This window comes from Jaculus jaculus, chromosome 1, assembly GCF_020740685.1.
Source record: "Jaculus jaculus isolate mJacJac1 chromosome 1, mJacJac1.mat.Y.cur, whole genome shotgun sequence".
Lineage (NCBI taxonomy): Eukaryota > Metazoa > Chordata > Mammalia > Rodentia > Dipodidae > Jaculus > Jaculus jaculus.
This window is the reverse complement of record NC_059102.1, coordinates 279,520,038-279,530,501: the sequence shown is the minus strand read 5'-3', so window position 1 is coordinate 279,530,501 and position 10,464 is coordinate 279,520,038.

Here is a 10,464-nt window from a genome sequence, read left to right as displayed (position 1 = left end):
GTCTCCTTCAGTTACCTCCTATTCTTGTCACTTGATTTTTTGAACTTTGTGTAGCTTTTGGCCTCCCTATTGATTTCTTCTGTCTTGTCTTCCAGGTCAGAGTTCTGTCTTCCACATGATTAACTCTGTTGTTGAGGGGTTGTAGAGAGATTTTTATAATTTATAAATTGATTTCTGTTTTGTGTTGTGTTATTTTGCAACATGTCCATCTCTTTTTGAGGTATTATTTCAGTTTGAGTTCTGGTTTTCTTGATGTTTCCTAGAATTCATTCTTGAATTTGGTTGAGTCTTCATTAAGCTTAATCAAACAGTTGTTGAGATTTTCCATTTTTTGACTCACCTTCAATTCATTCATATCTCTTTTGAGGGTTCTAACATTCTCTTCAATTGAGTTAAGCCTACTGTCAAAAGCTGCATGGTCTTAGAGATGATTCTGTTCAATTTCATTATTATGATTGTTGGTTCTTTGGTGGTTTGCTTCCAGTTCAGCATTTTTTTGGATCAGGGTCTAATTGGTTGTTGCATATTTATTTTGGGAATGAATTTCTGTTGATTTCACAATGATTTCATTAGAGGCTTCTAAGTAGGAGTAGGCATCCTTTGTGTCGAGATCTCTCAGTTTTCCGGCTTTTGTGGGCTTTTTTTCATTGTTATCTTCCCATTTTTGAGCGACTCTTCAGTTTACTGGGGAACAAGCAAGTTTTTGTCCTTTGGCATGTGCACTCTCTGACTCAGGTGAACAGGGATGTTATTGCCCAGGTTCCAGTCAGGATATCAAAGAAGAAGGCCTAAGTCCACAGCCTAGACAGAGACCAGGCCTCCCCAAGAAAGGCACCAGGGGACTTACCTGGACCAGGGAACTGTGAGGAGCAGGAAAAAGGGCTCCTGCCTATCTACTCCATGCTGCTGCTCTGGCCCACATACCACCTGGTACAGCAAACCAAGAATATTTTATTTTGTATCCCCTTAAGACTATTGACAAGGTCTTGCAATTGATTCAGGAAAGACAAACCTGTAGATGCTACACATGGGAATTACTAAAGTTGCTATATCCCAGCATGTTGAGGACCTCATATTCAAGACCCAAACCCTCAAAGATACCAGAGCCACTCACCTCCTATAAATGTTTCCAGACTCTTCATATAACTAATGGCCCTTTTGTCAACTGAATATAGGTGGGAGTGAGGCCACCACTTATGAATCTGAGCTACAAGTAGTTTGCCAGGTAAACCAAAACTGGGTAAAATTGATCAGAAACACACAAGAAAATAAAAACAAACAAGCAGAAACATATATCCAGCTGCACACCATCTTCTTGGCTGAGGCTCTTTACTACATCAGGGCTGGGTGTTTTCTTTGGTTTGCAATCCACAGGCTCAAACAATTCAAGGCAGCTATTTCAACCGAACAAAGCAGATGTTCAGGACTACACACCATTTAGTTGGCTAATATAAGTTTTTAAGCCAAAGGCTCTGCCAAAATCTGAGGCACAGAGCCTATCAAAGTGCCAAATTATAGGGCCCTTCTGCCAGCTATGGCTGAATGTCTGAGCTCAGTTATTTTCATTGACATGTGACTTGACAATTCATTGACAACTTATACCCAAATTAGACCACCTGAATTAGAAATTCTCTCATTGTCCATCTAAAGAAACCCTTGGGCTAGTTGAAACATTAGTTCTGCTATTCTTAATTAGGTCATGTAGATGACAGTTTCATCCATGACAACATCACAGATTCCAATGTCACTACTGCTTATTGTAGCAACCACAGTCAATTTACTTTTGCAAGTTAAGCTCCTAGGCCTAAAGATGCCTCCAAATAACACAAGTTGCTTAGCTTCGTTATGGGGATCATAGAGCCATATTAACCCCAGTGAGTGCCTACTTGAAAGTGATCCTCAGTCCCACTTTCCAGATTACATTGCTCCACCCTAAGCCCACACACTACAGATGAATTCTTTCCTGGTACCAGACACTGCCAAATCCATCCTAGTGACAGCCAGGAACTTCCCTTCTTAAAGACTTTAAAAATTAAATGTAAAACATTTACTGTTTTTCTTCCTTTTAAAATAAGGTTTCTGGGATGGAGAGGTGGCTTAGAGGTTAAGTGCTTGCCTGAGAAGCCTAAGGACCCCGGTTCAAGTCTTGGTTCTCCAGGACCCACGTTAGCCAGATGCACAAGGGGGTGCATGCATCTGGAGTTTGTTTGCAGTGGCTGGAAACCCTGGCACGCCCATTCTCTCTCTCTGTCTCTGTCTCTTTCTCTCTCAAATTAATTAATTAAATAAATAAATTTAAAAAAAATAAAATAATGTTTCTATCATGTTCACTAAACTCACTGCTTGAACTATGATCCTTGGACCTGTGATAATAAGTACATACAAAATACCTCTATGTAAAAAGATATCTGGCAAAGGTTGCTATCTATGGCATCACAAAAATGACTGAATATCATTTCCTTACATTAGTCAGCCTATGTCCTCCCTAAGGAAAGGAGTAGCATAGGATACCTTCTCCTACTCTCCCCAATTTTCCACTCATGCCCACCACCCTATGTCTCTGACCATAACTGCAATTACTACTTTCCCTCATGATACATAAATATAACTAACAATTACACACACTTCACTAAATGTGACTATTAATGTTTATTGTCAGTTTGATTATATTAATAAAAGCTCAGAAGATTATCAATATGTACTCCTGGGTATGATTGCAGTGTCATTTTTATACACAGTTTGACAATGAAGGCTCTGACTTAGTCACTGTATCAATTTCTTGATGAAGTCATCATATACTGACATTATTAGGAAGCAGAAAAAGGTAGCTCAGTCACTAGGTGCCACAGAAAACTATTTTTTCCCCCAGGGAGATATGAACAAATGTCTATTCACCCCAGATGGGGCACAGAAAAGTGATACAAAGTATGATTGCATCAAAACCAGTTTTAGTAAACCCAGGAGTTTATTGTGGTTAATTACCAAGCAAGGTGAGGGATAGCTCACTGGAGAGTGGATGACTCAAAGGCACTGAGAATCCCTCCCCAGCATATTTGACACAGAAGCTTCATGCCTAGAGCATATTAACCAACCTGCAGGCAGCTGGGCTGGTTGGAGAGTCTCAAGCAGACTGCCAACTTTCAAGCAGTTAACTTGGTCTCATCCTCAAGCAGTTGTTTTCCCTTTATATAGTCTTAAGGAGAGGTCTTGCAACCTTTTCTCAGACTTGTTGAGTTCCTGAATCTCCTTAGCTTGTTTCTTCCAAGCAGGAGGGAATGTTTCAATTTCTGAATAACACTGGCCAAATGTTGCACTGCCCTTATTCATTGCTATAACCTTGAGGAGTGGTCAGGTGACCTTTTAAGTTTCAAGTCTCCTGAGCTTGAGTTCCCAAACACCCCCAGAGATTCCGTCCTCAATATTAGAATTCAGAGGCATCTGCTTCACAACACCAGGAGAATGCACTTGGGGCTGTATCTCATGATAGCTCCTCTCAGTATTCCTCCTCTCTCTGACTTACATCTGACAAGAAGTGAACAACAGCCCCACATGCTCTTCCTATCATAATGTTCTACCATGACTATGGACAGCATTCTTGTAAAACATCAGCTCAAATAAATGATTCTTCCCTACTCTTGTATTTGGACAAAGAAATGAGAAAAGTAGCAAATAAATCAAACTACAAACTCCAATCCTGCAGCAATACAATTCCTGGACTTGAAACCTGAACTATAACAAACACCAAGATATCCACATGCAGTCATGTACCACATAACAGTACTTTAGTCCATGACAGACTAAGTATATGCAACTGATCCCATAACATTATAATGGTGCTAAAAAGATACCCTTGTCTGGTGATGCCATGGTTATAAAGTTCGTTAATCCACAACCATACTTTATGATGTTTATACATGATGAAATTGAATAACAAGAAGTAGCTCAGGACATATGACCATTTATTTAGGTAGCACATGACTATACTTTGTGTGATTATGCATTTATGATATTTTAATATGACATATAAATCCATCAAAATATCATTCAATATTATATAGACACTGATATTTATTTTCTTGCATATAAATAGGAAATTTGGTTATGGGTACCACATATTTAATAATATGTTATTTTTCTAGTTGTACTCCTTTTGTTCTCCTAACGAAATGTTTTCTATACTATCTAGGATAATATAATCTATATGTTTCCTCTATTATCAACTCAAAGATTTCTTAATGAAGTTAAGTCTGGTGGGGTCAATTTTATTAGCCATGTCTTTCATGTTCTGTATTCTGATTCTTTGATATCTAGAGGTCTTATTGAGACTAACAACCCCCTTCTTCTTTTCAATTAGCCCTTTATAGAAAGAGTAAACCATTCTTTGAGCAAACATGCACATCCAAACAGTCCAGAGCCCATAACCATGCATCTATGTAGTTGGGATCTCAAACTTTGTTCCCAGGCACCAACAGAGTTTAGTCCCTTTTGCACCAGAGCCCCCAGGCTTATTCAAGATAGCCTATGGGCAGTATACTTTATCTTGTCCAAGCCTCCTCACAGAAATCTTAACAAAGTTCTTGCCCAGTTTAAACTTTTTTGTCTGCCTCCTGGCCATCCCCCTTGCTTCCCTGTGAGCACCCCTCACCTATGTGTGTTGTGTTAAAGGATGTGTTACCCCTCCTCTTGAAAAAATGTGACAACATCCCCTATAGCTTTTTGGGATTTTGTTTCAGAAACAAGTGTTTGTTCTATTGCCCAAGCTGGCTTTAAATCTTTGTTCCTTGTGCTTCACCTCAGAATGCTAGGATTATAGCCATGTGCCTCCACAGTTAACACAGCTTCTCTGTTCAATGGCAGTTATGTTTTTATCTGTTGGCCAAATAACCAAAATAATAAAGAAAACTAGGAAAATGCTTTCTTGAAGAACTGCATGTGTGTGCATGTCCAAGTGCATGAGTGTGTATCTTAGTCACCCTATTCTCAGAAATACTAAAGACTACAAACTTCCCAAACATAAAATCTCATACTTAAAAATCTAAATTTCTTGCCCTAAATTCAACACCCTGAGTTGCCTATTCACACTTTTCTTTCTATCTTAGAAGCCAAGCCCAGTTAGATCAACCTTACACTAATTCCCTGTGTAATCAGAAAACTGAGACAAACCTAAACTAAAGTTTCATCAAAGACAATAGGATTGAAGAATGAGGTAGCTACAGCCATGCAAGCTGGGAAATGTAGCTCGGTCATTGAACATTTGCTCAGCGTGCATGGATTTTTATCTATAGTACACAAGAGATAGTCATGGGAAAAACAGCAACAGACCAGGAAAAGTGGCTAACCAGATATAATGAAGCAGGAAAAAAGACCAGGCTTATAGATGCCTTAACAGTTTAGTATTCCCAATGTGAGCTAAGAAGTGATAAGAAATACAAATTATAAGGAAAAATCTGCTCATGAATGGTTATAGTATGACCAGCAAAGGAAAATAGCCCATATTCATAGAAAAACGCTAGCATTTGATATGTTTAAGTAATGTAACAAGTTTGACATTAGCTAATTGTACCTTGGAAGTTTTATTTTTTGGGGGGTGGGAAGTTTGAAGTCGAGTCTCACCACTCTAGCCCTGGCTAACCTGGAATTCACCATGTAGTCTCAGGCTAGCCTTAAACTCATAAAAATCTTCACATGTCTGCTTCCTGAGTGATGGGATTAAAAGTGTGCACTATCATTCCCAGCTACCTTGAAGTCTTAATTAAAGAGTGGTGAGGACAAAGTCCATGAATTAATTACTGGATATGCCATAAGCAACAAAAGCATAAATGTAAGTTGTAAGAAATGTGATGACTGTGTCAATGGCCCTACGAATAGAGAAAATATTGTTGCACTATTCATAGTAGTCAAGTCATGCAATCAGTCTAGATATGCACAAAGACATGGATGGACAAATAAAATGCATATATACATATGTATATGATGCAAACATTATTAAGAAAAAATAAAATCATGTTATTTATAAGAAAATGAATAGATAGGAAAGTCATGTTAAGGGATAAAAACCCAAACCCAGAAATACAGATATTACATAATTTCTCTCATATGGGCAACCTAGGCCAAGGGATGCTAGTAGAAGAGGAACTATTGGGCAATAGGAAGGAGAGCATTGTGAGAGAGAAGGTGTCAATACGTGTGGGTAATAGAGAGGGAGTAAGTATTATAAGCATTATGTACATGTATGAAAATGTTACATGAAAACCATTGTTCTCTATAATTAATGAATGCTAATAAAGTAATAATGAAATGTACATGAAATTCCATCTTTTAACAAACTTTTTATTTGAAATGTCATGGAAAAGGGTGTCAGTAGTTAAAAGGGATGGGTAAAACTTCTGTGTTGCCTAGAAAAAGAAAAAGAAATAAAAACCAACTGAGAATGTTCCCTATTGTAAACTTGCAGTAGAAATGGAAAGTTTGGGAGTAAATGGCAGATGGGAAGACCAGGAAAGAAAGAAGAAGACAGAAGAAATTGCTCTTACAGATGGGTGTTTTGAGCAGGAGTATGCCCTTCCACATTGAATTTTACTTAGTCTGGATGTACACTGGCTTCTAGTATTTTGTAACTGAGATGATCTGCATGTTCACCCAAACTAAGAACCAGTCTTGCATCTTATCTAATAATCCCTCATCACCTAATGTGTTCACAGGACTGAACAAAGCCATATATATTATAGATATTTCCCCTAAAGACACATAAATTTTAGTTTTATTTTGTCTAGTCTGAATTGCACCATGATGCTTTATGGAAATTATTGTTTAGTAATCAAAGGAATACTTTAAATCCTTTCCATTTTGTGGCCCCTATATTTTCTCTTAAAATACTGAGTAAATACTTTTAGGTATATTATACAACTTCTTTTTTAAAATTTAATTTTTATTTATTTATTTGAGACACGGAAAGAGAGAGACACAGAAATAGGCAGGGAGAGAGAGAGAGAGAGAGAGCACACCAGAACCTCCAGCCACTGCAAACAAACTCCAGATCTGTGTGCCCCCTTGGGCATCTGGCTTATGTAGGTCCTGGGAAGTCAAACCTGGGTCTTTTGGCTTTGCAGGCAAGCACCTTAACTGCTATGCCATCATTCCAGCCCAATATTATGCAACTTCTTAACACTTCTATTTATTTCCTTATGAAATAGAGACCTGTCACTTATCTACTCACCATAGACTTACTTTTAAGGGCATGTATAATATTTTTGAGTAATTTTTTATCTTTTTTGAAAGAAGGAAAATCTTTTTTTTTTTTCAATGCCAAATCCACATTTTCAACCACTGAGCATGTTTCTTTCTTTCTTTTTTTATTAATTAGTTTTGTACACAGTGATACAGTCAAGTTGGTACCACTGTTAGCCTGTTGCTTGGACAGATATTGGTAATTTTCCCCCAGTCACCCAAGTATCACCTCCTGGCATTATACATGCTGACTGTCTGGGGACTGACTCTCTTCCAATTTCCAGCCATGTCACTCCATGTTACATGTCTTTCCTTCCCTTCTGTGGTGGTTTGATTCAGGGGTCCCTCATAAATTTAGGTGTTGTGAATGCTAGGTTCTCAGTTGATGGAAATTTGGGAATTAAAACCTCTTAGAAACATTGTATTGGTGGGGATGAGTTTATGGGTATTATAGCCAGTTTCCCCTTGACAGTGTTTGGCATAGTCTGCTGCTACTTTTGTCTACCTAATGTTAGCCAGAAGGTGATGACAACCCTCTGCTAAGGCTATCATTCTCCCCTGTCATCATTGAGCTCCCCTTTGAGACTGTAAGTCAAAATAAATCCTTTCTTTTCCCATAAGCTGCTCTTGGTCAGGTGATTTCTGCCAACAATGTGAACTTGTCTGCAACAGTAAGGTTGGTACCAAGAGTGGTGTCATTGCTGCTTGAAGCTTGCCTGTGTGGCTTTGGCCTTTTGGAGCTGATTTTCAATATGAATGTGGATGAAATTGAAACCTTTGCTTAAGAGAAACCTTTGCAAGCTGGGCATGGTGGTGCACACCTGTAATACCAGCATTCTTGAGGCAGGTAGGAAGATCACTGATGTACTATTCTGGACTGTGAGGTTTAGCTTGTGAGGGTGAGAAAGAGCTTTGCATGGACTGGGCTAAAAGCAATTTGTGTTAGAGAATTGTTCTTCCCATGTCCTGAGAATTTGTGCAGGGTTGCACTGGTTAGAAATGGACTTGTGTGAGTAGAGGGATTTGGAATAGAAATGAAATCTTTGGGCTGAAACATCTGCCCATTCAGCTGCAATTATATGAGAGATTACAACCATTGAGATTGGGCCAGCTGACCTGCACTGGGGCAACAGGAAGAATGTTGATTCTTTTGAAAGGGCCTGAATGCTCAAGAAATGTTCTGTTCTTCAAAGTCTGCTTTATTCCTCCCCTGGATTAACAATTTGGCTCACCATATGGTATTATGGAGTATAAGAATGCAGGAAAGAGAGGGCCATTGAATTTGTAATGCAGTCCTGTGTTTTGGAAATGGTCATGGGCAGTGCAAAGCAAGTTTGATGGACTGCCTGTATTGAAAGCAGATGGAGCTGTAATGATAGACATTGGGTTGCAGTGGAGGCCCAGTGAGATGCTGGACCCTGAGATGGCTGCTAAGGAGAGCTTCTGGCCCCAGATGAAGTTTTTCAGGACTGTGAGTGGCCTATCTGGAGGGGTGGAATTGGAACTCCACAAAGTTGCCATTGGTTAGAATTGTTGGACTTGGAGATTTCTCATTGACTAGAGTTGTTGGACTTGAAGCTACAGAGTCTGATGTTTGCCCTGGTTATATCTTGTATTGGCTGAATATTTCTTTGCCATGTTCTATGCTATCTTTGCAGTCTGTTTATTCTGTGCCATTATGAGGTTTTTCTTTTTGGTATCATGACTCACTTCAAAGACTTTGGGCTATGGGGATGTTTGAACATCATTAGGAGAGATTAAAAACTATGGGGACTTTTAAAGTTGGACTGAATGCATTGTATTTTACATCATGGATGGTTATCAGTTTGTGGGGGCCAGGGGTGGAATGCAGTGGTTTCATTCAGGTGTCTCCCATAAACTTAGGCGTTCTGAGTGCTAGGTTCCCAGTTGATGGAGACTTGGGAATCAAAACCTCCTGGAGGCAGTGTATTGTTGGGGATAGGCTTATGGATGTTATAGCCGGTTTCCCCATGCTGGTGTTTGGCACACTCTCCTATTGCTGTTGTCTACCTTATGTTGGCCAGGGAGTGATGTCCATCCTTTGATCATGCCATCATTTCCCCCTGCTATCATGGAGCGTCCCCTTTAGTCTATAAGCCAAAACAAACCCTTTATCTTATTTTTCCCCCCACAAGATGTTCTTGGTTGGGTGATTTCTGCCAACAATGTGTACCCACCTGAAATACCTAACACCTTCCTTCCTTCCCTCACTCCTTGTTTCTCTCTCTCTCTCTCTCCTCTCTCTTTCTTGCAAAGTGAATAGTAAAACTGACCATTGGAAAAAATTCCTGAGGTGACACCCAAATGTCAACAGACCAAATCAGACACTAGATTTGTGGGGTTGCTTTACAGAAGGCCCTCATCTTAGTGTCCTGAGGTTACACTTAAAAGTAAATTCTTGCTATTTCCATATCTTGTTACCAACATCATACTATAATAATAAATTAGTAAACAAATTCTAATACAAGTTTTTAAGAATCAAATTGAGCTCTTCAAAAGATGTGGTAATGTTTCTAATCTGTAAACATGTCTGAAGCAGAGGCCTATCAGCTTGTGAAATTTCACCATGGCCACAAATGCCTGAAGCATGCTTTTCATATATTGGCAACTTTAAGAACACTGTTAGCTTGTGTCTATTCCAGACCCAGGAGTAACTCCAGTTTCTTTTACTTACCAAAGTCCCAGTGAATGACAACCACTTCCTCTGTCCCTAAATTATTAGCCAAGTGAATTTCATGACATTTAATTGCCCACATTCAATTTATAATAATGATAATTTCACAAATCATAAAATAATAGGATGGGAGGCCAAAATTGAAATGTGTTATTCTCAAGTGTGCATGTTATCATTAAACAAATGGTAGTGGCTTTTAAAATTAATCATTTGATGGTGGCATTTATTATTTTATTGTCTTTTAAGACTACAATCAAATTTTACTTGATTGAGCCATTTACATATTTGTCAGATAATCAGACACACATTTGTAACCCTAATCTGTGAATAAAAAAGCCAAAATTGGTCAAGTGTGGTACCAAATGCCTTTCTTTAATCCCAGCATTCTGGAGGCAGAAGTAAGAGGCTCTTTATGAGTTTGAGGCCACCCTGAGACTACATAGTTAATTCCAGGTCAGCATGGGCTAGAGAAAGATGCTACCTTGAACAAACAAACAACAACAACAAAAAAAGGCTCCTCCACAAGAGGCCTACACACTGCC